Genomic DNA, 19,619 nt, shown 5'->3' with positions numbered 1-19,619 from the left:
ATCAATATGTTAAAACATTGTGTCCTTCTTCTTTTCTCTTCTGTTGTGTAAGAGCTAGATAGTGTCTCATCATAATCTTTGTTGCCATTCATGTTTATGTTAATATAGTTAGAGTTAGTTAATTTTCCATTATATTCTATAGTGTCCTCGTTTTTATCTTTTTGTTCTGTACTTATTCTTCATAAATGTCATTCATGTTTTTTTCAGTTACAGTTTCTTTCTGTTCCTACATACCCTCCATCTTCTTAATTTATTGTGTTGTTCAGTTGAAGCTCGTTAGTGGCCCATTATTGTCTTGGTTTCATGTATCCGTACAGTTAGAAATAGTGTTCCAATAAAGCCTGCAATTTATGCCTTTCATATTTTGTTCTGTTATATCTGGCTGGTGTTGGACCATTATGTACTTATATTCATATGTAACGTCCCTGTGTTGTATGTTCCCTGTGTCCTCATTCTTTCATCTTGTATTGAGTTAAAGGTAGTTTGAATTTCAATATTGTCACAATTGCCCATTGCCCTCACCTGGGCCCTTGCAAGACTTGCATTTTGACTCTCTCCGGTATCCTGCTTGTGTATTCAGTATCCGGTATCGATCCCATCTATTGTGTCCTGTCCTGTAGCTTTCTTCAGTATTCAGTATCCCGTCTGTCCCGTCCTGTCCGGTATCTTGCTCGTGTATCCAGTATCGATCTCGTCTGTCCTGTCCAGTATCTTGCTCGTGTATCCGGTATCGATCCCATCTGTCCTGTCCTGTCTGGTACACTGATCGTGTATCCGGTATCGATCCTTTCTCTCCCGTCCTGTCCGGTATCTTGCTCGTGTAACCAGTATCCGGTATCAATCCCGTCTGTCCTGTCCTGTCCGGTATCGACCCCGTCTGTCCTGTCCGGTATCTTGCTCCAGTATCTGGCATCGATCCCGTCTGTTCCGTCATGTCCAGTATCTTGCTTGTATATCCTGTATCAGGTATCGATCCCATCTGTCCTATCCGGCTTCAATCTCCTCTGCCTCTGACTTCTCTGTCTCACTTCTTCCGCGATCGCCGAATCACTGGAGTTTGTGTTCACGCGCGTGACTGCGCCATTTCCGTAAAATACAGCTTGTGTGAAAACATTACGCGTTTGGGTCCACCGTCTCTTCAGGTTCTGACAAATATATCACAAGTCACATACATTCATGTTTTGTCCTGCTACAGCTGGTTGGTGTTGGAACATTATGTTCTTGTTCTCTTTAGGTGTGAGCCAGTTCCCTATTCCCTCACACTTTCATCTTGTTTTAAGTTAGACCTCGTTTGTGTTCCAACATATCATGCATTGTCTTACCTCCATGTTTTTTTCTGTATGAGCTGGTTAGTGTTGGCACATTATGTACTTTTTCATCCAAGCGTGAGTATGTTCACTGTGTCCTCATTTTTTATGTTTTATTTAATTAGTGCTAATCTTTCAAAATATCCTCAGTTTTCTAACTTCCATGTTTTGTTCATTTAGAACTAATTAGTGTTTCGACATGATGTAGCTGGGATGCTTCGTCATGCCTTTTTTTGGAGTAGCTTTGATGTCTTTGAATTGTGAAGATTCTCATAAAGAAAAAAAAATCTGTAATTACACAGGAAATAATTTTAATACACTATTCGATGCTTTATTTGATTATGTTATTTATAAACTGTCCATTGTCTACCGACGCAAAATTGTCCTCTTTTCTCCCCGCCCGCTTTCCTCCTGATTAATACAAGACCCAACCCTGCCCCTTTTCGAAAGTCCCATCCAATAGGAAACGCGCGTCTTGTCAAGCGATGTCGTTTTCATCCAATCAGCTTCCTCCCACGCTACCCGGATGCCCGCCTCATTCCACCCTTTCCCCCCCCAGCCACCGAAGTAGACGTCATGCGTGCATTTCTGGTACCGGCGCTCATTCGGTGTGGAGTTCGGAACCAGGCGGAGGAGCGGAACATTGGGCCACGGCGGTCCCGTTACCGGTTCGGTTCGGAACAGAAGCGTGAGTAGGAACACGTGACTCGGGTGGGAGATGTCAAATGAGGTGTGGTCGCCGTGGTATAGAATGTGAAGCGGGAGAGTGGTTGTGATGTCGTTATTATTGATATTATATATGACATATTATTAATTATACATCATGTATTTATAATGTATAATATAGAGTAGAAGCGTAAATAAAAGCGATTTCTTGAGCGCGTATGAAAATCTCCGACGTTACGCAAACACACCACGCCGCAAGTTCTTCCGTTAAGGCGTCCACGCGTGGCGCGCGCGCGTTAAATAGTTTCTTTCCCCCCATTTACCACAGTAGCGTTAACTTTAATTCATTCGATTAATGTTCCTCTCCCGGTGGGTGTCAAAGTGCTGATAAATGGAAGCCATTATTATTATTATTTTCATCTTGAACAATGCGCGCCGGCTTTGTGCAGACCATCTGTCATTGTATCGACGTTACGGCGGCTCCTCTGTCTGGCGTGGGGTTGGGTAGTGTCTGGATCACGCACACACTGATACAAAAAACACGTTGAAAAGAAAAAAAAGACACTTGAAGAGTACATGGTGATAATTCCGAGCTACATTGAACGTGCCATTACACACTGCGTGTCTTATAATAAAAACTCGCTTCTGTAATTAAAATATTCACTAATATGAAACACGGGATCGAACTGTGTCTAAAATAATGCAGCAGGGTGTGGGAGAAAAATAATGAACCGCAGACAATATTAGAAAAGCTTGTCTGGCTTAATTGTATTTTTTTATTTTAGAAGCTAAACTCAGCCCCCTCAGCAACACAGCTTCTCTTTTTTTCTTCTTATTCCTCCTCTTTTTTTAAGTCTCAGCACTAAACTGCCTTCCGGTTAATGAGGCAGTGTCCATAAATTCTTTGCGCCATCTGGAATAGAGAAGGTCTGGACTTTTCGAGCGTGGCGTTGCGTTTAACAGGACATTGAACGCAGCACGATTAAATGAAACGACGAAGATAAAAATGGTAAGTTAGTGACGGAAGGTGGAAAGTCGAACACGGCTTGGCTTGTAAGTTTTGTTTTAAAACATTTTTGAGGACATTTGTGTCCTGATTACGGTTATGTAAGTCAAACTTCGAATTTGCAGTTACTGGACTGGCTTTGCAGTACTTAAAATAGTATTCAAATAAAAAAGAAATACATTTCTACTAAAAAATGCGATATCTGAAATGTCAAAAGGGACATGATAACTGCCCCCCCTACGGATACCACTAACTGATAAAACTCTGCTCCAGGAGACCACTACTGCTAACTGAACTTTTTAAACGGCATACCATATCTGAAAAATAAACAAAAACGCACAGAAAATCTGATATTTTTTATGTGTCTTTTTGTTTTTGTTTACAATGACATGTCTCCAAAAAGTAGTTTTGGCGTGCCAAAAGCTTGACTTAATAAATCGATCGATGAGTACTTGCTTTGTGTGTCAGTCATTACCATGACCGCCATAAAAATGGCATATAAATACTCCAGAAATTTCATAATTGTATATGATTATAGATGTGTACATTACATCACTTCTAAACATTACACAAGTACTTCAGTATTGAATGGCACACATGCCTTGGCTAAGAAAAATGGATCACTTATCAAGTGGCAATTTCTTACCAGTACACGTTTCTATCTATAGAAAATACATTTTCATATACAGTGTTTGGCTATTTCTACGGATAATTAGGGGACCACACAAGGCAAATTAATGGCAGGGATGATATAATAAAGGAGTACAAAACATAAAAAAACGCACGCTACACTTTGCGTATGTCTAGTACAGAAAAGTTACACGGTTTTTGTATACATTTTCTCTATTTTATGTTATTTGGCTCATTTAAAGCGGGGAAAACCCCGTTTTAAAGTTTTTTTAGCATGTCAATGAACGAACAAAACGTGTTGCCTTCACGGTGTTGGCGTTTGGCAGTTTCTCGGTGAGCAGACTGGGAAACGACCCCTTCAGGAGCGCAGCGGATTTCCCAGAGCTCATCCGTTTGTATAGCGCTGGCCACGCCCCGCCCACTGCAGCTATGACGCTAGCTTGACGTAGCCTGTTAAGTTTATTCCAGCTTTCCTGACAAAAAAGTTAGCTTGAGGGAGTCTCATCACACGATTCCCTGCGGAACCGCTTCCTGCTGCAATCAAGCGTCCGAAACATGCGGGAGGGGGAAGGAAAACGGGTTTCCCCCACTTCCTCTTTTTTGGATTTCAATGGCGCAACAACCATTTTTTTTTTTTTTTTTTCAAAAGTCTGAGTTAGCCAGTAGATTTGGACAAAAATGTAGTAGCACAACTTGGCAGTGTCCCCTCCCTACCTTTTCAGTCCAGTATAGATAAAAGAACTGATAATTAGTCACTTCACGGCACACTATAAGTACCTGTTAGGAAAATTCGAAAGATTTATGTTCGGCATTAGAATATATTTTGTGTTTCTGTAGATCAAGTAGCTCAATTTGGTCATGTCTCCTCTCTACTTCTTTGGCCCAATAGAAAAAAAGACTCCATAATCATTAACTTGACGCCATGCTATACTTATCAGGCACGCAGCATTTATGAATACATTTATATTTTCTGTAGAAGTAGTAGCACAAGAGGTCTCCTCTCAACCTCTTCACCCCGATAGAAAAATAGACATGATAGTAAGTCAGTTGACGCCTCACAATACTATTCGATCAGCAGACACTACTTGTTTGGAAGATTTTAAGAATTCAGGACTATATTCTGATTTTTTTATAGAAGCAGTACCACAACTTGGTTGTTCTTCCTCTCTACCTCTTCATAATACAGCGAGGCACTGGAGAGCTTGGCAAGATACGATTTGAAGCATGCATGTTCCTAATTCGTTTATTTTTAGATTGTCTGTAGAAGCTGTAGCACCACTTGGTCGTGTGTCCTCTCAACCTCTTCATTATGGGCGTGATGCACTGGAAAGCTCTGGCATCACCAGTCTCATGGCTCAGGCTCTTATGTGCATTGAGTCTTGTTTTTAAAATGTTTTTTTGGGATGGGGCGAGGGTGTCTTTTTTGTTGTTTTATCATACGTGAATGCTACTTCAGTTACAATTTTCGAATAAGATTGACAGCTGACCGACCAAATTCAAATTGTGTTACTTTTCTGTACTACATATTTTCAAAGCGTAGTGTATATATATATATATATATAATTAATTTGATTTTTTTACTACTTTAGAAAATGTATACATTTACTTGACCTCCACGGCCGTAATTGTTAAACTTTACATTTTGTTGATGTAGCATTTGTATATTTATTTTGATTTATTATATATACTTATGTGTACAGACTAGATAATGCCACTTTATAAGAATGTTTTATATATTTTGTTTTGGGCCAAGGCATGTATATAGGCCTGTATAATGTTTCGGAGTGACTTATTTTCTAATAATAAACAAACGTAATATCATATGCTAAGACGTAAAAACTGGTTTTCCCGACATTTAGTGAGCTGAAGAAAATAAAATGGTCAAAATGTGTACAATGTGTTAATTTTCGGTACTAAAAACATAAAGTGTTGTTCACATATTTGCTCAGTTTTTACTTCGTTAGCAGATCACAACAATAATTTGGCATCATATTTTCCTGATGTATACATTCGTACATATATCTTCATTCTAGCGACAAATGTGTACATCTAATATCATGTCACTTGATGAGAATGAGTGTAATATTTTTCTTAGCCAAGGCATCCATGCTAGTCAGTATTGGAGCTCTTAAAGTGAAACATCTTATAATGATAAGCATAATTTGATGCCATTTCTGCAATATTTGTATGTCGTTTGTATAAAGCTTATAGTTACGATTGACGCAAAAAGCCAATTTTAATCTATCGATTGCTAAAGTCTTGCCACTGCTTTTTATAATTGAATGAATGGATGAATGAATATTCTCATGTCAAGTCTAATGTTTTGAAAATCAAGTAATAAATAAAGATTCACGTAGAAATAATTGGATGTTGTGTTTACAGGGTTCTTACAGATGCTTGAAATCCCTGAAAATGCTTGAATTTTCATGTTTTGTTTTCAAGGAAGAAAAGTGCTTGAATTTTAAGCAAAGTGTTTGTAGATGTTTGAAATTGTTGCCACTTTTCTCAACAAGCCTGCTTAAAAATGACACTGCTCTACGGTGGCTCCGCTTTGCCATTGCATTTCTTCTTCCCTCATTATTAACTGCAACCGGCATTAGTTTGTCCAGTGCATGCTACACTCATATACCTATATGGGGAGAGATTTTCCATACCATAGAAAGATTTTGAGGGGCCACCAGGGTTTTAATTGATCCCACCTGTCTCATAAGCTTGAATTACTAAAAATATACATCATCATTTATATATCTATATATAAATGCAAAGTTAATCTAAATCACTTTTAGATTTCCTATTATATAAGTGATCACAAACGCCATGGTGTTTGTTTGTGCTACGAATCCGTCAGTTGAATTTAAAACATAACAAAATTTCTCCTGGGGGGGCAACAGGATCCGGTGTTTTTTTTTAGCCAAGGCAAATTTATTTCATTGAAAACACCATCAGTCAGTGCCATTGCATCTCCACTAAAAGTAAATCCAAATGAAAGATCTATTTCGCTAGACCGCACAGGCACACAAATTGGATAATTTCTGACGGCACAGTTCGACAAAACTGGTGTGCCGTGGCACAGTGGTTGAAAGATACTGTTTTAGACTGACCACCCACCAGAGTCTTAGAAAATTCTATAGGAACACAGTATACAGGATATACGCAAGATCTAAAAATCATGTTTTGATAAATGCACACACAAGATGAAAATCACATGTAAATTGCAGATTTATTTGTGGCTCTACAAAATACATGATTCAGAAATAAACCTCACACTTGTGTGTTTGTCTTCTTTTTTTACACTAGACTTGATCTGGAGACCCAAAGAGACAGGGGCCGATGTGGGGCCGCTGCGAGGGGTTCAAAGCATAGACCACTTAAAAGACCTCACAGGTAAAATGATGTCAGTCGGTCAACAAGTTCACGTGTGTGCGTCTTCGTGCTTCCTTGTGTGTAAATGGAAAAAGTGAGCTCATGGAATGCACCCCCCCCCCCCCCCCCCCCGACATACTGGTCCAGTTTACGAGACGCTTTAAGTTCGCTTAAATGCAGTTTGGCCGTGTCCCAACACGCTCGCCATCGAGCAGCTGCGACCAAAATTTCCCCCTGGAAAACTAAGAATTGACAAAGGGGGCGGGGCTTTTGTAAGGAGGTGGGGCCTTTAGATGGAAGTTAAGACGGGAAAAGACGTGAACTCTTTGTGGCGGTTGCAACTTTTGTTATCGAGTCATAGTTTGGAAAAAAATTGAGATTTTAAATTCTCAAAATCTTCGTACGTTAACTTCACAACAGTAAATGTTCGCTGATTTAAATTTTTTTTTTTTGTACTCAATTTCAACTTGTTTTTCTCAGTAGTTAACGGGTGCTTGAAAGCCTTGAAAATATTTGAAATATAATGTTGTGTTTTCAACGTTTGAAATGTGCTTGAATTCCGGGTGAAGTGCTTGTAAATGCTTGAAATTTTTGCAATGTTTACCGGCAGTTTGACTTGATACACCATGCATTAAATGAAGGAAAACAAATCGAGTCTGCCAGCTCTGGTGGCTTTGCATTGCAACGGCATTTCTTCATTTCTATAGTTTTTGACATGAGATTCTAGGAGTGTCAACTGATTTTTGCTATCCAGAGATGGAATAAGAGCTTGCTCTGTCCACTCTACGCATCGGCCCGGTATTGCATTACCTCCGGGAACGGTGCATTCGCAATGATCGCAGCAAGGCTTTAGGGCTAGGACCTTAGCTTGGCCTTTTGGCTGAGAGTAAGAGTCCCGACTCCTAGGCTTTGTAGCGCATTATGAACTGACCGATAACGGATAATGGATAATGGATAATGAACAAAGAAGATAGAACAATAACCCTTAAAAATCCCTCCCCCCCTAGCAACTAACGGCAGCTGCCATTAGTTTGTATGGCGTTGTCTTGTGAAGCGCCATGGCCCCCTACTCATTCATCCAAGAGGACAGGTGTAGAGACCAAGATACTGAGTACTGGAGAAATTGGAAAATTGGCTGAAAAGTGGCTAAGGAAAAATGTGTACGAACCCTGAATTAAGAACAATAATATAAAAAGATTTTTTTTTTTAATTAAAATAAATTTTCTGTAAAAAAACAAAAACAAAAAAGATTTTTAGATTTGTATTCAATACATGAGTTAAATTTCATTAAATAAAAAGGATAAAAAGGAAGAATTTATTTTTGCAGCATATTTTCCCAGATTTTTGAGGAATTATTTTGGTTTTGTGGGTTTGTAAAAAGGATAATAATTTTATATTTTATTGATTTTCCAAAAATTGAACGACACAAAAGCCTCTCGCCAATTCAACTGCCCACCCCCAGAAAAGCAGTATAAAATAAATTGCCACAATTAAAAAATGTTACTAATATTGTTATATTATTAATAATAGTAATAATATAAATCAAATATGGATGGAAAAAATATATGTCATTGAGAAAAAACATTCAACATTCAAAATATTTTACTGATTGAATACTTTATTGATATGATCAACATCATCAGTAATATTATAATCTAAATAGAAAATATACATAAAATTTGTAACAAATATATTAATATATATATTTAAGTGGTGTTATGATTAATACATACAAAATATTATATAATATTAGTAATAATATTAATTTTGTAACAATATTAGTAATATATAATTAGAAAATATAACTGAAATTAAAAAAGAAAAAGCCTGAATGGAATGTTTTAAGAAATTTGGTAATATATTAACAATACAAATATGCAAAAGAATAGTTTTTAATTGTATATAGATAAAAATACATTGAATTACAGAAATAGCCAAAATCAAAAGTATTTTACAGATATAATGAATTCATATTAATCATAATTTTAATTTTATTGATAATTCATAGAAAAATAGCCAATAATAATAGTAATAATTGTATTTGAAAAGAAAATATCAGATATAAAAAATGTTGCCAAAATGAAATATTTTAACTGATTTAATAAATTATTAACAATAATATTAGTATTAATATGTATTATATGTAAATTCAAAATATAAATGAAATTAAGAAACAACCAAAATGTTAATACTTTTTACAGATATGTGAGAAACATTTACAAAATAAACATTAATGTCAATTTTTCTACATAATCATTATTTTCCTTTTAATCATAAAGCTTGTTTATCAACAATATAAGCCACGTTTTTATCGGATTTCAAAAGAATCGCCTTTCTTTTTTACAGCCCCAGTAGTTACCCTACTCTTTTCTCCTCATTTCGCCTTATCCGACCCCAGCGCCGAGGGGCCCCCGGGTTACCCTCGGCTCCGCCCTTGTCTTATATATCTCCCCCACCCCTGGAGACCCCCGGGTGGAAACAAGCCTGCTGCTTGAGCTCTGCTTTATGAAGTGTGACAGAAAAGTCTGCAAAGATTTGGGGAGCGCTTCAACTCACTTCACCCCGAGCACACAGGAAGCGTTGCCGTACTGCTGAGTTAGCGCTAAAGTGGGCGGCAGCTTTTCAGACAGGGGGCCGCAGGATCCCAATTTCCCAATTAGCCATGTGCTCCTCTTTTCTCGAATGACTGAAAAAAATGCAAAAAAAAGCAGATCCGGCTTAGGGGGATTTTTACTGATATTTTGTTTTTTTATTGTAGCTTGATTCTGAAAGCTTCCAGGCCCAGTCAGAACAACAGCTTGCTAAGAAATATATCATGATTTTTCTCAAACAAAATGACGTTATTTTTCATGATGCTAAACATTAGCAATTTTTCTAACCATTTCTTTTCACGTTTTATTTACTAAGAGAAAAATCTTTTGGTGACTAAATGTAACATTTCTGATTATTTTCCGTTCATGTTTTAGTAAAAGAAAAAAAGACTAATTAATAAATGAATAAACAAAAATAAATAATAGGTCAAAAACAAATACTTAAATACATTTTAAAAAACTGGAATAAGTAAAGTTCATATTTGAATGTACTTTGATTAATAGATAAAAAAACTAAAAAATAAATGATACAATCAACAGATTAAAAGTTTTTTGATAGATTAGTAAACAGACACAAAATATAAGATGAATAAATTGGTCAAAAACGAATTCAAATTTAAATCAGTAAATAAAAAAAAGCACAAATAGGAAAAAAATAATACATTATTTGATGAGTTAAAATAAAGAAATAGGCAAAATATAATAATTGATTAGTAGATTAATAAACAGATATAGAATAATCAGTGTAAATTACAATAGGTAAAGAAAAACTAAACACTGAAAAAAATAGTACAAGAGTAGACAGATTTAAATAAACACAAACATGTAAAAAAAAATTATTAATAGATATAAGAAATAAAATGTAAATAAATAAATAAACAAATTCAAATAGGTTAAGAAACAAATAGATAAACAGAAGAAATATCATAAGTACCTAAATTAAAAAAAAGAACAAATATTTTTACATGATGATTAGGCTAGGATGTGGTAATAGGTGAAAAAAATGATTAATGGACAAATCAATTAAAACAAGAAAAAAAACTAATAATGAATAAAACATGTAAAAACAAATAGGTTAATGGAAAAATAAATAAACAATGAAACAGCATACATAGAAAAATGTATAAAATAATATTTAAATGGGTAAAATAAATGAATAGATAAATGTCCAGAAATGTAGGTAAAAGAAATAAATATTTATCTCAAAGAAGTACATTGATAAACATAAAGACATAATAACAATTAGATGAAAAATAGATAAATAAATATGTTTTAAAGGGTTAACTAAATAAATATATACAGGGTTTGTACGGGTGCTTGAAATCCTTGAAAATGGTTACATGTCAATGTTGTGTTTAAGGTTTGTAGAGTTCTCCCATTTTTTGTAAAGTGCTTGTAAATGATTGAAATTGTTGCCATTCTTCTGATCAAGTGTATTTAAAAATGACACCCTCTGGTGGTTTTTCTTCTTCCCTTTTTGATTAACCGCAGCTGGCATTAGTTTGTTCTGCATTGTCCTATGTAGCGTCATCGCCTCCTACGGGTGGCGTTTAAGAGGACAGGTGTATGCTACACCTAAACAGGGCACTATGAAATGTGTATTACTGCAAGGATTTCATATCATTGATGGACATTTATTATGGGCCATGCAAAACGTTAAGATAGAATATCCCTGTGGTAAATAGGAAGAATTTTCTGCAAGGGGGAGAGATTTGTCTTAAAACTCATATATTCGTGATAAAATGTTACGTCTTGAAAAGTTCTTAAATTTGGCCATGGAAAAGGTGTAAGAACCCCATGGATGTAAACAAATACATCGATAAATGAATAGGTAAATAAATAAACAGTTTAGTCTGGGTTTGAGTCAAAACACGGATGGATGGGTGGCTGGTTTGAAAGTTCAATGCCCTCTCTGCACGCAAAGCGCACAACAACGGGGCACTCTAAAGACTTACTGATAACTTTTGTTTGGCTGAGGAGCAGAAAAAAAGGATTATGAAGGACGAAGGGGGGTGCAGAGTATTTTTTTTTATCTGGTTTACAAAAAGAAGTATCTGATGCATGGCGGAGTCTCCTCGGGGAAGCGAAAACAATACCAGCACGACAACATTCCTCAGGGGTTAAAAAGGTCAAGGGTCACACGGTGGCCACGCCCCACAGATCCGTCCCGAGGCACTTGTCAAGCGCACCTTGTCTTAGCTGCAGTTTTCCTTTTCTTTAGAATTTTTTTGAAGAAAAGGGGTCATTAAAAAATTAATAGATCGTGCTTATTTTTCTTATTATTTTATTATATCACTCACTACTCCTTAAAAGGGACAATGTGTACTGTGTCCTGCAACTGAAACAAGTGTTAAAAAGCACAAGGAAGAACACAAATACGTTCAAGTATTTTTGCTTTATTTTTTAAATGATTCATGTGGGGGTTTTTTTAACCACTGGGAGAAACTAAATATGAAAAACTGTATAAAAATAGTGTTATTTTTTTCTTGATAAAAAACAAAAACCTATTAAAAAGGGACAAAAATTGTCTTGTTATATGTTGTCATAAATTCCTGCTTATTCTTTAGGCATTTTTTCTACCGTACAAGACCCAAATTAGAAATATGGTAAAAAACAAAACGTTTTTAATTATATACAATTGTAATATAAATTGTGTACAATATTTAACAAATAATATGAAAATAAAAACTTAAAATGATTTACATTTTGTGACTGATTTTTTTGGTAATGCTGTAAATCATTCATATTCAAAACAATATATTAAAAATCATGATTAAAAGTATGTTTTGTAATGTTATGTATGTATGAATAAATGGATAAAAATAAATTGAAAAGTGAATAAATTCATAAGCAAATAGATAAGTGAAATAATAATACATTGGAAAACATATGCATTACATAAATACATGTTCAAATGAACAAGTAAATAAATTGACAAATGAATACATTGGTAGGTAAATAAATTAGTAAACAAAACAAATATGCAAATAATAATGAAAATGCGTAAACAAATGAATAATTTGGTAAAATAATATTTAAATAAACTAAATACATCATCAACAAAATACAATTATAGACTAAGTAAATTAATTGACTAATGAATACATTGATATACAGTATAAATATATAAATAGCTATATGAAAATGCATTTTGTAGTACCAAGAGTGACTATTAGGGAGGGGTATGGTGAATACTCGTAAAAGTCCAAGAATACGGAAGTAGAGTGATTGTTAAACTTACTAAAATGATGCTAAAAAGGGTTTAAATCTTAATTGGCAGAACGCATACTCGATTTTTATGAAAACTGCGGTCGTTCCAGGGCGGGGAGGCAGCATAACCATGTGTAGGCATTTTGGGAGGGGGCTGCAGGCCCCATGAGGCCCCTGGAGCCCATCTGCAGGTCTGGAAGTTGTTAAGTGTAAATGTACAACGTACACTGCCTATATTAAAACCGCACCCACAGACCACCCAAGAAGAAAAAAACGCAGACCCTCTTCCTCCCAAGCATTCATCACCCATTGGAAAATACCTTTTTCGCAAGAATTATTATTATTATCGTCATCAGTTACAGGGCCATGTGCATTGTTCACAACAGGCAATGTCCTCCAGACTGGGTAGGGAGCAGCCTATGATTTTCTGAACTGTGTAAATGATGTTGGGAACTTAAAGCAACAAAATAGGGGAGATACTTTCAATTTAATCGTTTAATATAACAATATATAATACATGGATCAAAGTTTTATGATGTTTAGATATTATACAAATTTGAATCCAATAATTATAACTATTTTAATAAATTATTTATTACTAGTCTTTGTCTTATAGTGCAATGAATTAGGGGTAGATTGATAACAATTTTGGCCGAGGTGGGGGGGTACAAAATATGACCACGTTTTTTTTTTAATTTTATGGGACAAATAAACAAATTTTAATTGAATCGGACTTGATACAACTGAATGAGCGTGCCACAAGACAAGATTCGATGGAAGGCCAACCCCAACTCTGTTTTTGATTTAATTTTCCTTATTCTCTAGCCACGATACTGTCCGTAAAACCTGGGACAATTAAGCATTTTCATGTGGAAACTCTTGAAATGGGATCAGATGTGATAAAACCAAACAAGCGAGCCAAAAGGACCCGACGACACTGTGACCCTGTCCTAAACCCACAGATTTCTTCTTACTCTATAGCCGCAATATACATAGACTCCTCGCTGCTTCGCGCTTCGGTTATTGCTGCTTCACTCCTTTATGGGGAAAATCATTTTGATAAAATATTTTTTTCAAATAATAAAAAAACAGCAGATGCTTCCTGCACCATGGACGGGTGTTTCAAATAAGCAAGATTCAAGCCCATTGGGCAATTCATATCAAAGTCTTTCATACTTTACTTTGACCAGACACCTGTTCTGCATTCTACGAAATCGCACTGAAAAGATTGTGTACTTTGCGTTTAGTTATTCCGCCTAAACTATGCATCTCCCTCTCTCGCTCGCTTAGTAGGCAAGGCCTTAAAAAATAAAAACAATACATTAACTAAAATACGTACTAGGTCTGTTCTCTCTCCATAAGTCAGTTCATCCGCTCTAAAGAAGTTACCCCCCCTCCCCCACCACAAGAAAGGTGTGTCACTACTATGTGGATTTTCACTTTTTGCGGGCGGTTCTGGTCCCCATTTACTGCGAAAACCTGTCCTCCCCAAGCATATTCCCAGCCCCTTAAATGCTATATTGATACCGGACGATCATTTTTTTTTTTTTAAAGCAGATAATCGTAGCATATGGCGAGCAGGCATGCTCGTACATCGACCTCAGCCAAACTATTTTTTTTCTCATTTCCTCGGCAAACCACTCCAGGCGACTAAAGTGTTTCTGGGGGGAGTGGGTGGCGAGAGGCGTCAGCTGTAAGAAAAAAATATGTTAAAAAAGGAAAAAAGACTCTTTTTTTGTTGTTGTGGACAATAAGCAGATCTATGGAGCGCTTCCGCAGCTGCAGCTAGATAAGCTTTCATTCACAACTTCTTCATTCCTCCGGCGGGAGATTTCATGTGGGTGATAAAATTCTGGGCGGGTTGCGGAGGGGGTGGGGGGATTACAAAAGTCTTCCGGCTAGAAGCGACTGTGGGCGTGGAATGAAAGTAGGCAAATCCTTCGACGTACAGTAGAAAAGTATGCCTGATGCCGCATTGCTTCTTTAAGCATTGCTCTACTTTCAAATGTTTTGTTCTGAAAAAGGCAGTGTATAATAATTTAACACTAGAGGTTGCTGTAGCTTAAAATGAAGTTTAAGTGTGTTCATTTGGAGAAGCCATACTACCAAAGCTTGAAGGATACCACTTGGCAAAATTTAAATGCAACGAACCATACCAACAGCCAGGTTGCCAACATGAGTGGCAAGAGAAGGAAACAGTGGGGGGCGAAAAATGGAAACACGGGATTCAGTGACATTCGCTTCCATGAGCAGCTATGAAAGGCGAGTGACACTTAACTGATCCAAGATGCATCGTCCTTTACAATAAAAATAGTGGCTAGACGCAACCCTACCTTGCAACCAAGTGGCTAACATGAGTGGCTAGATAAGGAAACAACGGGGAAAGGGGGAATCCAAGGATTCAGCGACTTTCCATTTGCATGAGTAGCTGTCGAAGGAGAGGGACTGAATGATGAATCAGTAGCAGCCAACAATAACAGCTAGCGGTAAGCTGTACCCTGCAGCCAAGTGGCTAACATGAGTGGTTGAGAAGGAAACCGTGGTAAAAAATAAAAAGGCCTTAATCTCAAAACTCAGACGTTTGCTTGTAATAGCAGTTGTGGAAGGCGAAAGTCATTGAAGAATGAAGCAGGAGCAGCTAACAGCAATAGCGGCTAACAATAAGCTGTATCCTGCAGTCATTTGGCTAGCATGAATGTCTAGGGAGGGATAAGTGGGGGGGGGATTGGAAAACATCAAGCGTCAGCAATCTTTACTTACACAGAGCAGCTCACACCACCACTGAGAGCTACTGCTTAGCCATAGCCTGCAGTCACGTGGCTGAAATGGGTAGAAGAGAAGGAAACAGTGGAAAAAGGTCTAAGATACCTGAATTCCAGGACTCAGCGGCCGCTGCAAGACCTTATTTACGAATGCTGATTCTAGCATCTCGGACACATCCCCTGACCTAGATTTGGCACGTATTTTGGCGAGCACAACCGCTAACCGTAATAGCGACTAGCATTGCTTTGGTAGCTAGCTTCATTTGAGCTGCTTGCATCACTTTTTGTAGTTAATGCTAAATAAATTAGCAGCTAATTCCAGTTTCACAGACCGAACAGTGCTAATAATAGCCTTCTGGACAAATCTGCTAGCTGTTAATGCTAAGGTCTTCGTATGAAATTTTAATGTTTAATCATACAAATTTTGAAAACATGATGTGCACCCATTAAGTTAATTTGTTTAATAAAGTTTACTAATTTGTTTGCTAAATAATTATACATAAATGGGAATTCTCAAAAAATACAATTATTTTTAAAAAAATTATATGACATTTTTCATTTATCACCCACCCTTCTTAAAGGGACAGTGTATTATTTGACCACTAGATGTCGCTGTATTGTGTAGTGCAACAGAAAACGAGCCACAAAGCACAAGGTACAATTCAAACAATGGAGGCTCAAAGGGGTGATGAATCACCATTCTTCAATTTTTTTCATGCCCATACTTTGAATATTTCAAGTATTTTTTAAAAATGTTTATGTGGTGTAAAAAGAAAATACTTAATTATTTTAATCAATGTTCTTTTATTTTTAATGACAATTTTTACCATACATACTTTAAGAGTCACCACATTACAATACAACTTGTCTGCTAAGCCAAAGAGCAAAACAATAACTTGGATATTATGGAAATAAACAATTAGAATCCTGTTAATTGTTCCACAAACCAACTATAAAACCAATTCATGTCTTTTGTACTCAGCGAGGCTCATAAAAATATTGAAAACCTTTGTTTTCCCAGTAGGCACATTGCTCTTTACGTTAATGTTTTATTTACTCCATAAGACAACTGCCAATGCGTATTTCTTTGTCGTATTAACCGAGCCGTAACTCAAAGAGGCAATTGTCTGTCTCTTTACGGCTTTCAGAATTATGGCCGCAATAACGTGATGCCTTTCTGCAGCTTGACATTTTCCTGCCACTTCGTAATGGATTCCGTCCGTCAGCCGATAAAACAAAGAGCAACAAACGTCCACAGATGTGATTCGCCGATTGTGACGTCAGGCCTGGTTGACACTGTCCGGTGTTGTTTTCTGTTGACAATGGAGGCCTCTCATCGTGGGACATGGTGCCATTGTTCCCCGTATTTGATGACGGACTCAGATATAAGCCACATCCAAGTGTTTCGCTCACACGAGTGGCTGGAGAAGGAACAGCGGGTGGGATATGGTCAAATATATCAGGCGGCAGTGAGTTTTATTTAGATAGCAGTTAAAAATAACAGCAGTGAGCTGCAGCCGGTTGTCTAAAATGAGTGGTTGGAAAAGGAAACAGTAAAAAACAAAATTGAAAATGACAAACACCAGCAAGCATTATTCACAAAAAACGGCTAATAATAGCCGCTAGCTAAAGCCTGCAACCAACTGGCTAAAACGAGTAGAGAGAGAAAGAACAGCGGAAAAAAGGTAGAAGACAACAAGCACTGCTGTTTAAAACCTATAATCCAGTTTTGGAAGGCTTTATTCAAACAAATATTTTCTGTTCAAAAGCGACGGACAAAATATTTATATATAATTGACTAGGATATAAGTCCTACCCATGTCGCCAAATGACAATGGTTTTTACCATGTTTTTCAAAGTATCAGGTGCACTCCCCCAAAAAAATAGAGTTTTCTAATATTTCTTTATAGATAAGGTGCACAGAATTTGAACTACAGTCAGAGCTTGGGTTGCATAAAAATATTTAAATTCAGATTCTACAACTCCCATTCGTGAGGATCAAAAGACTTAGTTGGTTTAATCGCTCCCTATTCTTGAGTGTTCCTGATTGTTGATGGGTAATGGACAAATTCTTTGGTGATGCTGCATGTGCATTCTTTGTATTTCTTAAACATTGCAAGCTTTATTTCCAAGCTTCTCTATCTAGCATCAGTACAAATCTCAAGACCCAGGAGATTCTTAAATGAACGAAATGAGTGAAAGGCATTGTGGGAAGGAGTTTAGCCAATAACATGCATCCTGTATGCCGTAACTCAAAATTATCAGACCAGCATCTTATATGACATCGACCAATAGCAGACAGGTATCTCGTAAATTTAACCAGTCATTCGTGCAAACATCACAAAGTTCTAGGGCATGTGAAATAATTAGTAGATGTCATAGTGGGCAAAATGCTGTAAAGAGGCCAAAAAGAACATGTGAAAACATCGTAAAGCGCAGTCACCATATCCCGGGGGTCTACTGTTTGGGCCGTTTTACATAAGTGTCAATGAGAGTTGTCTTTTTTTCTTCTCTTAAAAACTGAACCAACTATTTTTGGAAAGTCTCGGGGTTAAACTGAACCTCTTGTGTTTTTCAGATATCAGCTTGCAATGAAGATGCATCCCTCTGGAGTTTTTCTGATCCAGTCGGTAACAGTGCCAATGAAATAGTCAATCCCATTTTATTTATTTTTTTCTTGACAATTTATTAAGTAACCAGTTTTATACCTCCTACAAGCTTCCAACCCACTTTTTAAGCCTTCCTTTAACAAACCTGTTCCCATTCTTTTATGCAAATGGGACAATGAGATTTCACTTCAAGTGCTTTAAAGAGGTCCAGTTGAAGTTTAGAGTCAAGCTAACTGTGTATTGAAGCATAGCAAATTCTATAGATGAGCTAACCAAAATAAGTGATAATACGTAAATTCTGACTTTTGAACTTTTATTTGGAGCTGGAAAATAAAGAATTTAGAGCAGAGGAGTCAAACTAATAGTAGCCCAGGGGTCGGACGAGTCGATTAATGAGGAATAAAATTAAAAAAGAAGAGGGTGAGAAAAGGGATATAGAAAAAAGAGAAAAAAAAACACGAAAAAACGGCAAGGAGGAAGGGAACAAGAAAAGAAAGAAACAAAGAGTAACAAAGAGAGGGAAAAAAGAACAGAACCAGCATCCCGCTTGCCCCGGAGAACATTCAACGCTGTCGGTGAGTTTGATAAGGAAGGCCTCGAAACCATCGACCGTTGACTGTGCCCCGAGGTTGGCCCCGACAACTTCTACCTGCGGCGAAAGTATTAAATGAACACACACAACCACCTCCACCCCCCCTTAGCCATCAAAAGTGGGCGGGGCTACGAGAGTCAAGTACAATTCAGAACCGATAAAATTAAACCCCCCCCCCCCCGCCGTTTCAAGAAGCAGGGCTTTGAGAGTTGAGCACGGTTCGCACCTGAAAGAATGAAACCCCTCCTCTTAGCCTTCAGAAGTGGGCGGGGCGACGAGAGTTCAGCACGGTTACGACCCGAAAGGTCACAATCAACATTCATTGCTGTCGCTGGGTTGGACTGTATAGAAAAGCTCACTGAACAATGAGTGCAACTGTGGCCCGGAGGAAGCTGCGACCTGCTCCATCTTCAAGAACCATGTCAGAAAATGGAAAGTCACGCTGCCAAAAGTGAAAAAGAATGAAATACATACAGTAGACCCCAGGATACCAAGACCCCGCCTTACGACCATTTCATTCGATTGTGTTAAGATGTGACATCTGTAAGATTCGCGTGCTATTAGTTTGCAACAGAAAATACTGTTGGCCAAATTTCCCATGATGCCCTTCTCTTCATTCAGTTCAGAATCTCACATTCTTAAATCTGTGGTACTATTATACAAAAACACATTAGTACTTACTATAAACTTTTTTTTTTATCAGGGACCGCATCAGCTAATCTGCATAGGTTTCTATCCCCCTCTATGTGCCAATCTCTTTTTGCAATCCCCACTTCAGAAAGGACCAAAGTCGTATTTGTACATAAATGTAAATGGTCTGCATTTCTATAGTGCTTTTCATGTCGATAAAGACCTCCCAAAGCGCTTTACAATGTGCTTCACA

General features: G+C 37.1%; 1 long non-coding RNA gene and 1 pseudogene across 1 annotated transcript; both read left to right on the top strand.

Annotated features, from left to right (window-relative positions):
• The first annotated feature begins 1,873 nt into the window (after positions 1-1,873).
• On the top strand, positions 1,874-18,491 carry LOC148376266 (uncharacterized). The gene is made up of 3 exons (XR_015853058.1): positions 1,874-1,995; positions 6,907-6,993; positions 18,114-18,491. It is a non-coding gene; the product is annotated as an uncharacterized LOC148376266 (long non-coding RNA).
• LOC148376267 (U2 spliceosomal RNA) lies at positions 7,667-7,804 on the top strand (annotated as a pseudogene).
• Positions 18,492-19,619: the final 1,128 nt, after the last annotated feature.

Source organism: Urocampus carinirostris, chromosome 1, assembly GCF_059441175.1.
Source record: "Urocampus carinirostris isolate Australia breed hairy pipefish chromosome 1, RoL_Ucar_1.0, whole genome shotgun sequence".
Lineage (NCBI taxonomy): Eukaryota > Metazoa > Chordata > Actinopteri > Syngnathiformes > Syngnathidae > Urocampus > Urocampus carinirostris.
Note: the sequence above shows the minus strand (reverse complement) of the source record. Positions and strands in the feature narration are given on the sequence as shown.